Consider the following 21,430-nt stretch of genomic DNA (forward strand, 5'->3'; position numbering starts at 1 on the left):
GTGCTTTAGAGCTATGTTATCATGCCTTTGTAGGCAAAATTGTGGCCACTCATGATATACATAGCTTAATTGAAACTTTATCTACAATTAAGCATTCGTGATACACATAGCTTAATTGAAATTTTATCTTTAGTCATTCGTGATCAATTTTCCACGTCTTTCTAATTTGTGATCAATTTTCCATGTCTTTCCAAACATATTTAATAAAACATATTTAAACAATTTTCCACATCTTTCTAAATGTGTTTAATTGAGCCCGTGCACCCACAATCATTGTATATCTCTGAAAAGATATTGGTATAATCAGTAAAGTTCCCAATTAAAACTTGTGCTCTCTGGATCATTGGATGCATGATTGATCTTGACAATTGTAAAACAATGAATACTAGGATTGTGGTATAACATTCCACGATTGTGATAAAAAAATACCTCGATCGTATTACGATCATGGTATTTAAATTTCTCAACCATTGATGATCAATGCACATCCAATGATCCAGAAGTTTTCCAAATGAAAATTTCTAAAAACATTTTCCAAATTATATATACCAAGATCGTGGGGTGATGGTTTAATCGAATTATATGAAAACCACGATCACAAATTTTCTAAAGCATTATTGTGGTATTTTAAACCATGATTGTGTTCTTTATAAAGCATTATCATGGTTTTTGAAGCATGATCATGGTATTTTGAACCAAAATCACGGTGTTTGTAAATCACTATCATGGTTTTTGAAGCACAATGGCGGTGTCTCATTTTGTGACACATCACCGTATGCAAACTAATCCTATATTCATAGTTTAACACCATATTAGATAAAATGGAAAAAATCACATTCCTAGATTGGCCCCTTTTTTGAGTTTTTACTGTTTTTCTTCTTTCCCAAAAAGAAATTAAAAATAAGGCCACTCAATCTGTAGAATCATGTATTAAAAAATGTTCAAATCAGCAATGTTTCTATAGAACTTGTCTCTTAGACTAGTAAGGGGAGCATTAAACAAACAAGATTTGGTTTAAAACAAACACTTGAAAAATCAAAGGTGAGATAAGTATATTAATAATAGGATGTTAAAAATGTCCCAACTAGGGCCACTCTAGATCTACCATGCATGCCAACTTATTGAATGACCCTAGGTCCATTCTACCATGCACACTCTTTCTTAATGATACATAAAGGATATGGAATGGCCCTAGGGCCACTCTACCATGCACATTGTTTTACTTGTAAAGTGAAACGGGTTGGAGAATGGCAATAGGGCCATTCTACCATGGGCACTATGCTCTAGTGAAGCACAAGGTGTGTCCAAGTGCCATGGGGCCTGACGGTCCAAAATCTAACCATATCTTAATCGTACAACTTAATCTAAGAAAACATTAAACTCACTTAATCCTACTATTTCTGCATAGTAATGCAATCAAATCAACCTTCCCAAATAACAAACAAGCATCCAAGGTTCTTATCACATAAGCAAAGAATCGTGTAATCTCAAACAAACATTCACCTGATATAAATCTCAAACAAACATTCACCTGATATAAATCTCAAACAAACATTCACCTGATATAAATCTCTATCAATTACATCATAGTATCTCAATGAATCACAATGTATGTGTCTATCTTAAGATTCTATCATCATCACCATGCTCGACAACATGGTTAGTCATAAAGACCAAAATCCAGCCAATCTAGGGCTTTCTCCGATGCCCATCCACCCAACCTCCTTAGCACTGGACATCGCCGCTATCCAGGGTATGCCTCTTTTCGAATCTCGTCCTCTCTGGGTTCTACCACATGGCTCCCAGAGGGCATAAATATCGTTCTCTATCCGGCGTTCCCTCTCTAAGGACAGCCGACCCGAATCTCAAAATCTCATGTTAAGTGTCATCATACACATGCATATCAATTAGTCATACGCGTGCATATCAATCATTCATCTCAAAACAAAGCAATCATAACTCATACATATCATTTCACACTCATCTCTAGTCCATAATCTTTCAAGGCATGCATATTCAAATCAATCACAATTAATTTCAAGTATAAAACATGCTTTTAATTTAAACAATCTGTAACTTCTCTTTATCTTTTAAGTCACATGGGAATCCTTGTTTTTAACATAATCAATTATCATGTTCTAACGAGCAAGGTCATCTCTAGTCACTCTATAACTAAGTCTTAACTATGCTTATGCGTAAGTCCATCCGGTCTATATAGATAAGATAGTCGATCTTGATAGCAATTTCTAAGGCAAAGCCTAATAACTAGTCTCTTTTGGAGAGTAATATCTTCCAATCTATTTAGAATTAGAGAAAAGTCAAAACTACAGAGTTTTAGGACTTTTAATGCACTATAAAGTACGCCTCAGTGATGGTTCTCTAAAAATGAGTTCTAAGGTCTCTTTCAGAGCATTTGAAACAGCCAAAGTTGTGTTTTCAGATAAAACTGGCAAAAACAGCTAAGTGCCCCACTTTGCACTTAAATAACTTAAAAATAAAAGGGATTTGGCTTTCTATAGTCTCATACACTCTTGTAGAGTTTCTTGTCCTCTAAAATTTTTATCTTCATGTAAATCTCTTATTCTAAACATATGGAAAGATTAATGCATTGCAAAACAACCCCTAATGAAGGTTATACCTAAAATCTAGTCACAAACTAGTCAAATATATCAACTTGATGTAAAACATTAAATTTATATTCAAAACATTCTTTCTACGCAAAAGATCAACTTTTTTTACAATACTTGATGTTTTGTATCAACGTTATACAAAACATCAACTTCCCACAAAACTTGATGTTTTGCATTAACTCGATGTTTTGTATCGAGTTGATGCGTGTAAAAAATTTGATGTTTTGCATCAAATTTGATGCAAAACATTGAGTTGTGTGTGGAAAAGTTGATGTTTTGCATCAACTCGATGCAAAATATCAACTTCTAGCCTAAAAGTTGATGTTTTGCATCGAGTTGATGCAAAACATCAACTTTTCCCCACAACTAGATGTTTTTGCATCGAGTTGATGCAAAAAATTAAACTTTATAAAAAAGTTGAAAAAAGTTGATGTTTTGCATCAACTTTTCCATAAACTCGATGTTTTGCATAGAATTAAAGAAAAAACATACCTAGGATAAGATGATATAGGTAGAACATAGGTTTACAGCTAAAGACGTGAAAAACACATATGGTCGCAATCTTTGACTACAAATTTGAGAGGAGGTCATTAAAAAAAATGCTTGTCTATGTAACCATGTAACCTTTGTATCATAAATAATATCTCGACATAGTAGATGTCAATAAATCATGATAAGAGAAGAGCTAGATGAGATAATCCATGATGACCTATAATCCATTGGTTTTAATCCAAATGTACAAGGCTCCATTGATTTGGAATACCACAAGTCGATTGATTTGCCAATCTTGATTTTTGTTCTACAGTTCAATTTTAAAGCTGAAGAACTATAAGCAAATACACGTGGTGCGACCATCTATGTAGAGGAGGAGGGTGCATGTGAGCCTAGACTCTGCCATGCCTATGTGCAGTAGTATGCTCTCCAGCATAGGGGACCTTGAATCTATCGTCATCATCATGAAAGCTCTAAGTTCTAAGCTCTTCTCTACCACCATTCCAGAAGCCCTAAGCTCCTCTTTTTTCTCTTTGTACACAAAGACAATGTCACGAGCGAAGATTGCATCTCTCAACATCCTTTGCATGTCCTCTAAATAATTATAACAAGAGTTCATTCTACACTACCCTTAGACATACCATCTTTCAACATCCTTCAAATGCACTATAAATAATTATAATTAGAGCTCATTCCTACACTACTCTTAGATATACTATCACCTATGTTCATGATAATGGCTATCTGGATCAAACATCAACATATGCATACTATGAATTTTTGCCACCACCACATATGTGCATGATATAGGCTACAATTTCTTCCTGCCGTCCTTATCCATATTGCATAACAAAAATTTCCTTCATGAAAACAAATGCCTATGTGGGTTGAAATTTATACCCATAGGCTATATGATGTCTACCTGCTGTAAGATTGTCCTACTAAAAAATATCTCTTTTAACATGCTTAGGTTTACTCAAAGCCTCCATAGTTACCATCTTCTACATATATATATGAATACAAGTCTACCTTTGCACACCTATAAGTTGACCTCTTTAAAATCTTAGCATGGTTGTATATCATGTCCACTGTCTACTTATAAAAAATAGAGCAAATAATTATATCATGCAAACTGTCAAGGTAAGTATATACTAAAGGCTTTACTATTTGGGTCTAGAAATAGACTCAAAGATGTTTGTAGATTTTTTCATAAATTATGGAGCTTATATTGTTATGTATTCTAATATTTTTTGAGTACTTATCAAATAATGTGCATATTTATGTATAGTGGTAGAATTTATCCCAAAATTCCATTGAAAAAATTGTCTTATATTCATGAAATTTATAAAATATTTTTTTATTTGAAAAAGATTGATATTTCTTTAAGTTATGTAGACTCTTATGTAATTTTGTAAGTCAAGTTTATTTTTATGTCACAAACAACAGTAGTTTATAAATCTACGAAGGACACGTGTTTTCAATCTTGAAAAAAATAGCAAAATTCATGTATTTTTTTAAATTTATACATGGAATTCTAGATGTGTTTTCAAAAAACTGTCTTTCAGCCATTTTTGAGATTTCACACATTTTGGGAGGGAATCTTTTTAGGTAACCCTCGTCAGTTACCTATTTTGCTTGCAATACTGTTTAATTGAGAAGTCAATCTTGAATTTTCACTTAGTTTTAACACTTAGAATCTTTACTACTAAAAAACCACTAAAAACCTGCTAGAATTCATTACTGAAATCTGTAGCATCCAAAACTTAGGATTATCTTTAATCATAACTTGGTTAATCTCTTGAAGGTATCCCTGTTGAGAAATCGTCATCCTGGACGATAAAAGCATCTTATCCTCAATGATTAGACCTTGAGAAATAGTTTTTCTTACTCAGCTATTATACTTGATATAGTGCTTGAGAAGTCGTATGCTTTTGACTTTCAAGGAAACTATAAATATCCATATATCTTCGTCTTGAGATTTCTTCAAGTAGCCTTGGTTGGAAAGAACGACTTGACAACTTGCTTGTCTAAGATCTTAACTTGATATAATAAGCTCTTAACTTGATTTTTCATTTGTTAGCTATCGCTTGGATAAAATCAACATACTTGGTAATCACTGTATCTATCAGAATCTCAGTTCTATATAGCATTATTTTCTCTCAGTATTGTGCACTCTTCCATTTATCTTCGATAGATCTTATCTTGGATAAATGATTTTATATGCTAAGCTAGTTATGTATTCTAAACTCTAGCATAAGAGCTTACTAGTCTTAATTCTATAAAATTTAACTCCAAATAAGAAACTAGATAGATCTTGAGACATTACACAAAGTATCTTGATCTTGTCAATTAGTCACTGGTCATGTCATAAAGAAGCCTTCTTGGAATCACAACTTAATAAACAATAATAAATTTGATGAAAGACATTATCGTCGTATTGTCTTAAACTTCAAGGTAATCAAACAGTTTGCAAACTCTTATTTTCACTTTGCTTGTAGCTTTAGACTTAGTCAAATTTCTTCAACAAGAGAGTGATCTTGTATCTTTCTTCAATTAAGGAGCTAAGAAAGCGAAACACTTTCAAACTTTACAAACAAATGTGGCTACATAATGTTTCTACTGATGGACTTCCAATCTCCACAATAGATATAGATATCTTTCTTCAATTAAGGAGCTTAGAAAGCGAAACACTTTTAAACTTTACGAACAAATGTGGCTACATAATGTTTCTACTGATGGACTTCCAATCTCCACAATAGATATAGATTTTCCAACCTACACTTACTACCTTCACAATGATAACTTACTATTAATAAGCAAATAGTATACTACGTGAAATACATTTCTTGCTCTGCTCTACAAAGCATACATCATTCTAGATTCTACATCACATCTTTGACCTTGTATAAGTAATAATCTTTACTATCATCTCCAATCATGCAAACCCGCTTCTCATGACACAATATCTTGTCCTTTTCTAGGCACTAACCACTCTATCCCTAATATGGCATCATATATTCCCAAAGACAACACATGGAAAATCAGCTTTTGACTTGAGGCTGCCTATGAACGAAAAGCATATTCTTGACATACTCATTACATGTCTATTGCTTTCTCTAAGCAAGCTCTACCATAAGATTCTTTTGGTTAAATTTAGTTATTCTTAACTATTTTACCACGTGAAGTGATTCAAAACTATGCGTGCTTCTTGAGTTAATCAACACTTGAAATACATTATTCACAATCTTGATAGGAATATTAATAATTGAATCTTGGTTTTCAACCTTACCTGTATAAACAATAGCATTGACATGTGCATATTCCTCAATCTCCCTCGACCACAGTTGTGGAACTTTTCCTCTTGCTCCATGAGCATTGTCATTACCTGAAAATCCACGTACATTCTCTTGTACATTTTGCCTTGTTTTCTAATCTTTTTTATTTAATCTCTCACGCACCTCACGTGATGCTGGCTTGTTTTTGCACTCATTAGTTTTATGACTCTTTTCTAAACAACGAAAACATGGTCCTTTATGCCACACCTTTTCTATCATCTCTGGAAACAAATATGTGACCAATCTGAGATCTCTTATTCTGCATAAAATATGAATTCTCATTATAAAATGGATTTGTAAGCCATCTTGTGACTATACAACAAAATTGCAAAAGCTTTTTTAAAGAAAATAAACTTATGTTTGTATCACATGAAAATAAAATAATAATATCAATTACCCAAGACCTGCAACATCTACATTTAAGTGCGAACTACCCAACTTATGCTCTTATACCAACTGTGACGGTCCTGAATCTAACCATATCTTAATCGTATAACTTAATCTAAGAAAACATTAAACTCACTTAATCCTACTATTTCTGCATAGCAATGCAATCAAATCAACCTTCTCAAATAACAAACAGGCATGCATGCCATATCCAAGGTTCTTATCACATAAGCAAAGAATCATGTAATCTCAAACAAACATTCACATGATATTAATCTCTATCAATTACAGCATAGCATCTTAATCAATCATAATGTATGTGTTTATCTTAAGATTCTATCATCATTACGATGCTCGACAACATGGTTAATCATAAAGACCAAAATCCAAGCAATCTAGGCTTTCTTTGATACCCATCCACCAACCTCCACACTGAACATCGTAGTTATCTCGGGTATGCCTCTTTCTGAATCTCGTCCTCTTTGGGTCCTAGAGGGCATAAATTTTGTTCTCTGTCCCGGCATTCCCTCTGTCTAAGGACGACCAGCCCGAATCTCAAAATCTCATGTCAAGTCTCATCATACACATGCATATCAATCAGTCATATGCATGCATATCAATCATTCATCTCAAAACAAAGCAATCATAACTCATACATATCATCACACTCATATCTAGTCCATAATCTTTCAAGGTATGCATATTCTGATCAATCACAATCCATTTCGAGTATAAAACAAGCTTTTAATTTAAACAATCTTTAACTTCTCTTTATCTTTTAAGCCACATGGGAATCCTTCTTTTTAACATAATCAATTATCATGTTCTAACGAGGGAGGTCATCTCTAGTCTCACTATAGCTAAGTCTTAAACTATGCTTATGCGGTAGTCCATCTGGTCTATATAGATAAGATAGTCAATCTTGATAGCAATTTCTAAGGCAAAGCCTAATAACTGGTCTCTTTGGGAGAGTAATATCTTCCAATCTATTTAGAATTAGAGAAAAGTCAAAACTACAGAGTTTTAGGACTTTTAATGCTCTATAAAGCACGTCTCAGTGATGGATCTATAAAAATGAGTTCTAAGGTCTCTTTGAGAGCATTCGAAATAGCCAAAGTTGTGTTTTCAGCATAAAACTGCCAAAAACAACTAAGTGCCCCACTTTGCACTCGAATAACTTAAAAATAAAAGGGATTTGGCTTTCTATAGTCTCGTACACTCTTATAGAGTTTCTTGTCCTCTAAAACTCTCATCTTTATGTAAATTTCTTATTGTAAACACATGGAAAGATAAATGCTTCATAAAATAGTCCACAATGAAGGTTATACAGTCACAAACTAGTCAAATATTCTATCTTCTAATTCTTTAACTCCAAAAGTGTTTATTCTATGAGTCAAACTAAGGCAATCAACAATAGATCTTGGCAGAACCCCCCCTCTCCTCTTCTCGCGGTGTTTCCCCATCGCTGCCATGGTTAAGCATGCCATACATTGACTTAGATTCTCCCATATACACGCTTATCGATTTATTTATTTAATCTCAAAAGAATTTAAAGCAAAATAATAGAAGGAATGTTTGTGTACTTCCCCGATATATTTGTTGATATCTTGATTGATTGGGAATCCATGTCTACTCTCCAAAAGTTGTGGAAGAGATGCTTATAGATTTGGTAAGCCTCTGAGATCCGCTGTCAGGGCTGCAATCTGTAAACAAGTATAGCTTCGCGTACTGTTATTAGATATTAGTCATGTGGATTCTTAAAATTACCAGAACTCATGCAGTCTACAACCCAACGTGGGCGAAATTGCCACAATTAGCTATATGTGAAAGTCAACTCCAAACATAGGTCACGTTTTACTTTTTTTATCAAATTTTGATTTGCATGTCCATCTACACATTTAAAGACTTCTTTTGAGTATACTAACTAATTGAAAACTCAATCTTGAATTTTTATTTAATTTTAACACTTAGAATCTTTACTGCTGAAAAACCACTGAAAACCTACTGCTGGAATTCATTACTCAAATCTGTAGCATCCAAAACTTAAGATTATCTTTAATCATAACTTGGTTAATCTCGGAGGTATGTTACATGGCCATTCTCTAATGCAAGCAAAAAAGACACGTAGAACATGTTAGAATGTGTCAAAAGTTATACATGGCCTCAAATGAGTACACAATTAAAGAGAATCATGACAGACGTATAGTCCTTATGTATATGTACAAATCTCCATCAACCACCTTTCAAGTAAACATCCATTACATACTTTGTCTCTCAATCATGAACGGTGCTTAAAATGGTGCTACATGACTTGATATAAAAAGCTACAGGGTTTTGTTGTATTTAAATTGAACCTCTAAGTTTTGTTGTATTTAAATTGAGCCTCTAAGTTTTGTAAACAACTCTTGTATTGAAATCAAAGGAGTCCCCTTGTAGTAGGATGCAGCCTGATTCAAATTCCACTCCAATGAAATACCACAAAAAGTATACTAAAGTTTAAGAAAACTCTTGTATTGAAATCAAAGGAGTCCCCTTGTAGTAGGATGCAGCCTGATTCAAATTCCACTCCAATGAAATACCACAAAAAGTATACTAAAGTTTAAGAAAACTCTTGCCACAAAGGTTTTAGGTTGTTGGTGAACATAACTTACTTTAATAAACTCATTAAGAGACTTTCATTATCTTCTTATATTCAAATTAAGCGATCCCCTTAGACTAGGATGGACTCCGACTTAAGATATACTCCTTCAAAATACCATAAAAAGTACAATATAGTTTAAGACAACTCTAACCATAAATATTTAAAGTTTTTGAGAACATAAACTTTAATAAATTCATTAAGAGACTTTCTTCTTCTATTCAAGTCAAAGGAGCCCCCTTATAGTAGGATGCACTTCGACTTATGATCCACTCTAACAAAATAAAACAAAATAGACACTAAAATTGAAGAGAACTCTTGCGAGAAGGGTTTAATATTGTTCGTGAACATAAACTTTAATGATTTATTAAGAGAAAAGTTAAATAATTTTTAAGATGTCTTGAGATATTAGGAGTAATAATGATTTCCTAGAAAAACTCCTTACAATTACTGTCAGTGAGGGTTCATGTCTATACATTTCTTTGCATACAGCTCTAAACTTCCAAGTACTATATTGATTCAAAGTTCTTGATCCTATGCTAGCTATTATCATTTTGATAACACTTCTTTGATCAATTCATAAGTCTAGAAGAACTTGCAGGAAATAAGTCTCTTGAATTAGAATACAGATACATTATATTCCATTGTCTATTACGGTGGAAATTTCAAATAAAGTGGTAATGTTGTGTTACTTGTTGATATTCAAGAGACCATAATTGTTTAGCAATTTATTAATAAATTCCTTCATAGACTGAGCCTTCATGCTAGTTCCTCCTTTGCAACCCAACCTTTTAGCTACTGAAATCAACTGTGTTGCCTTCATGCTTGAAATGTGTGGGTGTTCTTTTACCAAGATATTTCTTATTTCATCTTCTCTGTGTTGAGAAGAACTACAACGGAGGTTTTGCATACTCCTTGCACCAATATTACCTCCTTTATCACCTCTTCGACCACTAGTATATCAACCAAATTTGCTTCTTCATTACCTTAAAAATGTCTTGTAATTGCTTTGCAAGAGGAAGTCTACTTGTGTTGAATCTTAATTTTGACCATTTCACATTATACTCTTTCCAATAATTAACCACACCTTTAACAAGGTTAAACCATTCATGGTTATTTGACATTGGGAGTTGGCTATAATGGTTAGAGTTAATCACTCTATGTACATCCTCAGCATCATCAAGCCACATCAAGTAAGGAAGTAATTCCCCCAGAAGAATGTTGTCATTCTTCTTATCTATATCAAACATGGATGAGAAGATGCAGTTACTAGAGAGGGAGTAACACATCCTTTATATGGAAAGTCATCAACAAGAATGGTCCTCCTTGGATCACATTCAAAGGCTTTATACATTCTCTCCAATGGCTTACGACAAAAGAAGTGGCAAAAAAGTGGGATATTTTTACAGTACAGTAGCGTTTTTTCGTTGTTGCTCATCACTTTTTTGTTGCTCAACAATGAAAAATTGCTGCTTCACGCAGCGATCTTGTGCTGCTGAGCAACAAAAAAGTGCAAAAAAGCACTGCGGAGTAGCGATAAATCGCTGTTGAGCATCTTGAAAACTCGTGATAATTTCCTTCCCAAAATGCTGTAAAAATGCTGCTAAAAAACATTGCTACGCTCCCAATGTGTTGCAGTGTATATGGTGCCCTAGAGTAAGGTTGGGCTCCTGGTTCAACCTCAAAAGGAAGTATTTTCCTTGATATTTTTTGCAAAGCTACTGTTGACCAAATCCCAACATTTTATCTTTCAAAAAGAGTTTGCAAAACATTTATACATCCAGGTCGGAGTATAAAATATCTATTTGTGAAAACATGCACGGGGGAAGAGAGCTTGAGCTCTTGCAAGCACACACACACACACTCACAAAACCCTAATAGAGAACACACACAAGGTGAGAGGCTGAAAATCTTCTTCTTCTTCACTCACACTTAACACACCATATACAAGATAAGAGTACTCACAATATGAAAGGTACTCAACCAAATACTTACACGGGTTTTCTATAGTGTGAACCCGACTAAATGAGCTGGCACTATAACTATGCCAGTCTCTAGAATGGCTCACACAGCTTGTCATCCCACTGGCCGCATATCACCCAAGATCTCACCAACCATGCCAGTGGTGTAAGTGTGGGGCCTATCCCCCAGGCGGGTCATCAGTGTCCACTGCCTCACTAGACGAGCTCGATATCTCAACACTCCACCTCGAGCTCAACTCCATCTCATGTACACCAAGTAAAGCCCTGAATCTGCGGAGCTTCTCTATTCCCAATGCTTTGGTGAAGATGTCAGCTACCTGATCCTCTGTGCTGACATAAACAAGGTCAAGGTCTCCTGCCAAAACCTTCTCTCTGACGAAATGGTAGTGGACCTCTATATGCTTCGTACGAGCATGAAATACTGGGTTCCTGGCCAACTCTGGACCTCTATATGCTTTGTACGAGCATGAAATACTGGGTTCCTGGCCAACTGTATACTGCTAATGTTGTCATAGAAAATGACAACTTGTCTATCCACTGATAGACCCAAATCTGCAAGTAGCTTTCTCAACCAAGCTACCTCACATGCTGCCATAGCAGCTCCTCTGTACTCGACCTCTATACTGGATAGAGAAACCGTAGGCTGCTTCTTGCTGCTCCAAGTCACAACAGCACTCCCCAAAGAAAACATGAAGCCATTGGTAGATCTTCTGTCTGAGATACTACCAACCCAATCAGCATCTGTGTACCCATGTATACATATCTCTGTCCCAGTCTCATAGAATAGTCCACAATGCAAAGTAGACCTCACATACCTCAGTATGCGTCTCAATGCATCCAAATGCGGTTTCCGTGGAACCTGCATAAACTGACTCACCAACCAAACAGCATAGCTCAAATATGGTCTAGTGATCGTCATGTAGATCAAGCTTCCTACTATGCGCCTATACATAGTAGGATCCTCCAAGATCTCTCCTGAATCTGCACTCAACTTGCCATTCTGATCCAATGGCATGGAAATAGGCTTACAACCTGTCATACCATACTTGGACAACATGTCCAAGCCATACTGTCTCTGCGCAGTAATCCAATACCATGTGGTGACCTATCACCTCAATGCCCAAGAAATATCTGAGCTCCCCCAGATCCTTCATTTCAAACTTCTGTCTAAGCAGGATCTTTACATCAAAGATCTCTACATCATGGTCCCCCATAATGATCAAGTCATCTACATAGATGACAACAAGCACAACCCCTCTACTGTGAAATCCCTGTTCCCACCGAGCAACGGATTCGGGGTACTAGCAACGGAAGTAGCACTTCTCGCGCGGGACAGGGGTCCCACACTCGGGGCCTCGCCCACGGATATCCAGACAAGAGACTAATCCGTCGGTTTGTCCAAAACCGAAACCGGAAAAACTTCCTTTACCCAGAAAGCACGGGCGATTCCACCAGGATAACTCTTTACTCTAACGTAGTCAAGATCATTACTGATCAAACTGATCTGACTGCACCTTTAACGGTACTTGGTCAAATCAAGGAAGAACTTGCACTTGGATCATTGGGATCAACGCTTTTTTCCCCATCAAGAGGCACAGCCGTTGATTCCTATCCATAGAACAATTTCTATCCGGGATTTACTTCATCTATCGTAATAATAGAAATTAAATCTCGATTTACGGATCCATCAGTCCAGCCTAACCCCATCCGATCCCATGGGTTAGCCAACCGCCCAACCACTGTAGTGATGGGATCCAATTTGGAATTTGGTTAGGTTTTGTCCCGGGTACCAAGGAAAAGAGTTCCAAGGCCCCCTAGCCGGAAGTTCATGCAAACATAAAATTAGGCACACCACTTACACACCCAATATGAAATTGCCTTTTTCTTAGCATCAGCTAACTTTAAAACAATCCTTTAATGAAACCATAGTACCACTGATCACAGTCTTCCAAATTATCCGGTTGATTCTCAAATTTCCCATCATTCCTTCATCAGAGTATCTATGGCATCATTGGCAACTAGAACGCTCACCACCTGTCCACTCAGAGGCCGTTTCCATAGTTCCTAGCCCATAATACTCGGCAATATAATCACTTATCAAGATGGACTCTCGTTGAAGATCAACAAGATCAACCAACAGATCCATATAAAAGAGCCATGGACTCATCCGTTGAGGACCAGCAAGGTCAGTCAACCAGATCCATGCCCGGTTTCACAAAACAACTCTTACTCCTTGTTCCAATATCTTCCTCGACGCACGCGTGGGTATCCTAGGCGACCCACAGCCCGAGCACCGTATGGTCAGCACCCTCTAGGATCCTTCGCAGGTGACCTAGCGCTTCACTCATAGGCCGCTTCCTTGGTCCCTCATCCACCGTACCGGAAGCTCACCATTTTAATCGAACCGAGGCTGGTCAAGACCTCGGTCGACCTTGCTACGCGAGACGTCCTCCATTGACTCTCCGTCAGCAGTTGCAACTTTATCACTTAGGTCTCCACGACCTTAATCACAAGACGGTCAAAATGCTTCCCCAGCATTCTTGACATAAAACAGCCATTTGCAAACAGCATTTACAAACAGTTTACAAATACAGTTTCTATATTAACTCTCATTTTTCCACATTATCCCTCATTAATCCACATTACTTATTCCACATTCCATTTATATGAGTACTCATCCAATCACCTCATTTTTCATCTCTTCACTTCAGATTCCTTCACATCACATATCATATATTCACATCCATATCCACATCCATACATCCACATCCACATCCACATTCACATCCATACATCTACATCTACATGCTTATCTCCATTTTCACATCGTCATTTATACATCCACATCCCATATCCACATTCATACATACACATCCATACATCCACATCTACATCCACATACATACATACATCCACATCCACATTCCACATTCACATCTATACATCCACATCTACATTCACATTCACATACATCCACATCCACATTCCCATACATCCACATCTATACATCCACATTCCACATTCACATCTATACATCCACATCTACATTCACATTCACATACTTCCACATCTACATTCACATTCACATACATGCACATCCCCATTCCCATTCACATCTATACATCCACATCTACATCCACATACATACATACATCCACATCCACATTCCACATTCACATCTATACATCCACATCTACATCCACATTCACATACATCCACATCCACATTCCCATTCACATCTATACATCCACATCCATTCACATCTATACATCTACATCTACATTCACATACATCCACATCCACATTCCCATTCACATCTATACATCCACATCCATTCACATCTATACATCCACATCTACATCCACATTCACATCTATGCATATACATCTTCATGTATATATCCATTTTCACGTTCATACATCCACACTCCCATCTCCACATCCACACATCCACATACATACATCCATTTTCACATTCCCATTTATATAACCCCATATACCTTCACATCTAATCTTTTACATCACATCCATTCTCGCCCTATCACAACCCATATACATCTTATCCTATCACATACACTTCTTACCTCATCCCCCCATACACATCTTAATTCATCTTATCACATCCTAACTTATTTCATAAGCATCTTATCACCTCTTATCACACCTCTTATCACATCCTATCACTTTCCATATGCATCTTATCAATTCTTATCACATCTCATACACCTCTTATCACATCTTATCACATTTCATATCTTTAAAAAAAAAAAAGAGAATTCTTTTATTTGATATAAGATTTCTCTACACATTTATTTATACATAAATTCCATTTAAGGAGACTAACACTTTCGAAATTAAAATCAATCTTTTATGCATTGTCTTATGCCTAAATTCAATTTGGTAGAAATTACACTTTTAGAATAAAAGAATTTCTCTTATGCATCTAAGTTATGCATAAAATCCATTTATAATGAAAATCACACTTTTAGTATAAACAGAATATCTTTTATGCATACTTCTATGCATGAAATTCAACTATGCTAAAAGTAACACTTTTATAATAAAATATTCATCTCTTTTACATACCTCTATGCATGAAATTCAATTATGCTAAAAGTAACACTTTTGATATAAAAATTTTCCTTTATGCATACTTCTATGCATGAAATAAAAATGGTAAAAATAACACTTTTGATATAAAAATTTATCCATTATGCATACTTCTATGCATGAAATAAAAATGGTAAAAATAACACTTTTGATATAAAAAAAATTTATCCATTATGCATACTTCTATGCATGAAATAAAAATGGTAAAAATAACACTTTTGATATAAAACTTATCCTTTATGCATGATATTAAAATTCAATTTCTCCATGATTGTAATGAAATTCTTTCAATTAATCTAGGATGATAATTCCTAGAATATGGTAGGAAGTCCTCTTTTTATGCTTTGAATGAGATTATTTTATGCATAATTTTTATAAAAATTTTGCCATAGCTCCGCTGCTATGACTGATAAATCTCAATTTTTCTAAGGGATAATGTTTATCATTAAGAAAATAATTAAAATGATTTCTAATTGGATTATTAATTCATAATTAATTGAATCATCAATATACCTAAATTAAAAGCATAGAAAAAATCCATTAATTTGGCCTCAAGCATAGCTTAATCTTGGGTTAAGGAAAAGTTTTATGAAAAGCTTGATTTGGATTGAGAACGGGTCATGAGTATGACCATTTCTTGAGTGAGAGAGAGAATTTACATAAAAATCATTAGAATTTAAACATAAATGAAAATTAACTTCAATAGCATTATGTAACTCTTCACTACTATTCAAACTTCAATAGCATTTAAAAAAAACCATACCAATTAAACTTCTCAAGCTTGAGAGGGGTTGAGAAGAGAGAGACATTGAGAAATTATAGAAAATAGCAATATTCACTAATTACCTTACAAATTACTTGATTCTTTGTTCACGGTAGAGGCCCCCAACCAATCAATTGGTTAAGTATGTTGATGGAGCCACTAATGGGGATTGAAGAAAGAAGGAAGCTCCAAAAACTAGTGAATTATTAAATGAATTCACAGTTCTTGGCTTAGGTGGAGTAGAGTAACGATGCATAAACACTATATATTTTTCAACAAGGGTGAGGCTTCTATTTATAGGAAAAATTGAGCTCCTAACCAAACAAACTGATTCTAGAATTTTCTAAATCAGTTTGGTCAATATTTGACCATTTTTAGGTCAGAGGAGAGAGGAGAGATGAAATATCTCAATTTTTATGAGTTTAAAACTCATTCAAGCATGTGAAATATGCACCTCCTTTAAAGAACTCCCCTTCCTTACATATGTCATATTTTTAATATTGCTCATAGTTTTTTACTAATAAACCTTGTACATTTTCAACTCTTCATCTTATGTGAAATATGCACCTCCTTTAAAGAACTCCCCTTCCTTACATATGTCATACTTTTAATATTGCTCATAATTTTTTTACTAATAAACCTTGTACATTTTCAACTCTTCATCTTATGTGAAATATGCACCTCCTTTAAAGAACTCCTCTTCCTTACATATGTCATACTTTTAATATTGCTCATAATTTTTTACTAATAAACCTTGTACATTTTCAACTCTTCATCTTATGTGAGCATTTACTCATTTTTGGGTATCTTCTTTTTCAAATTGGATTTATCTCCTCCCTACACATGGATTGATGCTATTGGCCCATAGGAACCTTAATTGGACCATAATCCAAAAATTTCTGAAAATCTAGACCCTTAGACTAAGGTCCTTTATACACATTTCCAATCAATTCCAATTGCACATTGGAAAGTTCTTTTTGAATTTCTGTTTCAGGGGAACTTATTTTAATAAGATGAGATAATTTTCTATCTAAAAATATTAAAAATCTGAATATTCTCTCTCTAGAATATTTTCTCTATCTAGGTTAAAACAGTTAGAAACAAGTCTTTTATATTTCTGAAGAGGGATTAATTATAGAAGAAGATACTAGACATCAAAAAGGGGTTTGGGGGAGGAATCTTACATTCTACCCCACTTAAAAAAAACGCGAGATGTCCTCATCTCGCAAACTGGGATAATTTCGCAAGATGCACGAATTATGAGACTTAGAGAGAAATTTAAATCAGGATTAACCACCAAGAAAAAGTCTCAAAGAGAGCAAGATTCAAGATAAGAACAAGATTTAAACTTTATTCATTCTCGGAACTTATACAGTAAAGATAGAAGAACTCTTTACACTTCCATAAGCCCGTCCATCATATGATCACAAAAGCAGCACTCGCAAGCTGCACAAGTATAGGGTAACTCATCTATGGGAATGATTCTGCTGGTTATTGCCGCACCTATCTCAGTGGTATGAGGTGATCTAACAAAAGGACCTCTGAGAGGCAAGCCAAAAACGGGGTAAAGGCATATCTTCTCATGAGGAAGAAAACACGCCAATAAGAAGACCCGCTCAGAAAACCCAGGATGCCTTGATCTCATGACGCAATAGTATCGGGGACCCAAACCCAAAGCTTCAATAACCATGGCCAAGCGGACATTGTTACGGAAGTGCTGCTGACCCCAGGGTGTTACCCTAGTTATGTCTTGATAGGTCCGCCATTTGGTCTGTGCTACAGAAGTTCCCAAGTGAGGGAAAAGTGAGCGCTCATACTGTTCTATAAAATCCTTCTTCACAGACTCACTTGCGTCTTGAAGGTGAGGAATCATTATGGATAAAACTAATTCTTGTTGCCAAGCCATGAAGGAGATTAGGAAGAAAGGAGATCGATGGGAGTAAGATTACTGTGAGCGACAAGTAAAAGTTACGACTTATATAAAGGAAGGAGCTAGCGTAACTTAGAAGCCAACGGTAGCTTGCCACTGAAGTTTTACCGTCTTTCCATGATTTGGGTTTGGCACATTTTTCTATAGAAGGCATTCAGAACTTTGTGATGAGGAGATAAAAGAAGTTCGTAAGCTAAATCACCTACTTTCTTTGGTCCACAATATCTGGGAGATAACTTCTTATACTTCCCAAGAGATAAAGAACTTCTTTTGTGCCGTACTCGAATGAAGACCAAAACCTTGGTATCCAAAACACCGATTTTCACTTCTGAACTCATTGTTCTGAATCCTTAAAACAGCGTGACTCCTGAGAAGTATTCTAGGGAAAGGGTCTTCCTTTTTTTTAAACAGAATCTTTCTTTTATTTTTGAGAGGGAATAATTTTAAGATCAAAAAGGGAGATTCTTACTCCTGTATGCCTCGAAGGCTGGGGAGGAATCTTACATTCTACCCCACTTAAAAAAGTGCGAGATGTTCTCATCTCGTCAAGTAGAGGACAACTCTTTTTCTTAAGATCCAATTTATTCTAGGGTTCCTTATATTCTGGTCAACCCAACAGAATACGGGGATAAATATCCCTTATATAGAACTCATCATTAAATAAATTCATTTCAGATCATATCATTCATATCTTTAACACGATAATGGTCCATCAGATCGAAATTTTTTCTTTCTGAACATTCCTCCACACGGGAATTTCAGTCAAGCAAGTTTTCAATTTGTCATCCCTTAACTTGATATACCGAGTCAAGTGTTAACAGTAGTACTTTGACAGCACAATCCACTAATCTCATAGTGATTTGTTGAAATCATTATCATCATTTATCATTACAGGGATTCGTCCCATTCATCCTCATTGCGGTTTTGCTCAAGTTATTGTATTTCAACTAAATTTCAAAAATCATCATTTTTCAATCAGAATCCCAATCAATTCATCAGTTCCCAAACAGAGTTAAAAATCATATCAACCACATTCAAATTCATCATCTGGATAGCATTAACGCTTATAATTTCAAGTCTTAGATTTACTCGTATATAGTGTCAGTAAAGAGCTGCAGTTATACTCTCGGTATATACGGATAGTCACGGCCCTTGGAATTATAAGGTAATTACCATCATGTCTAGGCCTCAAGCAAGTCAGGGATTCTATATAATTGCGGTACTTCCATCTGAAGACCCAATTACCAAATTACGAATTTCAATTTGAATATCAAATTGTATGAATTATATCACACAATTACAACCTTTTTGTGTTTCTTGATAAATCTCTGACCTATTTGTCTTCTCAATTGATCTTATTAACCAAATGCTCTGATACCAACTGTGAAATCCCTGTTCCCACCGAGCAACGGATTCGGGGTACTAGCAGCGGAAGTAGCACTTCTCGCGCGGGACAGGGGTCCCACACTCGGGGCCTCGCCCACGGATATCCGGACAAGAGACTAATCCGTCGGTTTGTCCAAAACCGAAACCGGAAAAACTTCCTTTACCCAGAAAGCACGGGCGATTCCACCAGGATAACTCTTTACTCTAACGTAGTCAAGATCATTACTGATCAAACTGATCTGACTGCACCTTTAACGGTACTTGGTCAAATCAAGGAAGAACTTGCACTTGGATCATTGGGATCAACGCTTTTTTCCCCATCAAGAGGCACAGCCGTTGATTCCTATCCATAGAACAATTTCTATCCGGGATTTACTTCATCTATCGTAATAATAGAAATTAAATCTCGATTTACGGATCCATCAGTCCAGCCTAACCCCATCCGATCCCATGGGTTAGCCAACCGCCCAACCACTGTAGTGATGGGATCCAATTTGGAATTTGGTTAGGTTTTTTCCCGGATACCAAGGAAAAGAGTTCCAAGGCCCCCTAGCCGGAAGTTCATGCAAACATAAAATTAGGCACACCACTTACACACCCAATATGAAATTGCCTTTTTCTTAGCATCAGCTAACTTTAAAACAATCCTTTAATGAAACCATAGTACCACTGATCACAGTCTTCCAAATTATCCGGTTGATTCTCAAATTTCCCATCATTCCTTCATCAGAGTATCTATGGCATCATTGGCAACTAGAACGCTCACCACCTGTCCACTCAGAGGCCGTTTCCATAGTTCCTAGCCCATAATACTCGGCAATATAATCACTTATCAAGATGGACTCTCGTTGAAGATCAGCAAGATCAACCAACAGATCCATATAAAAGAGCCATGGACTCATCCGTTGAGGACCAGCAAGGTCAGTCAACCAGATCCATGCCCGGTTTCACAAAACAACTCTTACTCCTTGTTCCAATATCTTCCTCGACGCACGCGTGGGTATCCTAGGCGACCCACAGCCCGAGCACCGTATGGTCAGCACCCTCTAGGATCCTTCGCAGGTGACCTAGCGCTTCACTCATAGGCCGCTTCCTTGGTCCCTCATCCACCGTACCGGAAGCTCACCATTTTAATCGAACCGAGGCTGGTCAAGACCTCGGTCGACCTTGCTACGCGAGACGTCCTCCATTGACTCTCCGTCAGCAGTTGCAACTTTATCACTTAGGTCTCCACGACCTTAATCACAAGACGGTCAAAATGCTTCCCCAGCATTCTTGACATAAAACAGCCATTTGCAAACAGCATTTACAAACAGTTTACAAATACAGTTTCTATATTAACTCTCATTTTTCCACATTATCCCTCATTAATCCACATTACTTATTCCACATTCCATTTATATGAGTACTCATCCAATCACCTCATTTTTCATCTCTTCACTTCAGATTCCTTCACATCACATATCATATATTCACATCCATATCCACATCCATACATCCACATCCACATCCACATTCACATCCATACATCTACATCTACATGCTTATCTCCATTTTCACATCTTCATTTATACATCCACATCCCATATCCACATTCATACATACACATCCATACATCCACATCTACATCCACATACATACATACATCCACATCCACATTCCACATTCACATCTATACATCCACATCTACATTCACATTCACATACATCCACATCCACATTCCCATACATCCACATCTATACATCCACATTCCACATTCACATCTATACATCCACATC

Source organism: Cibotium barometz, chromosome 22, assembly GCF_041138505.1.
Source record: "Cibotium barometz isolate CiBa-2024 chromosome 22, ASM4113850v1, whole genome shotgun sequence".
NCBI lineage: Eukaryota > Viridiplantae > Streptophyta > Polypodiopsida > Cyatheales > Cibotiaceae > Cibotium > Cibotium barometz.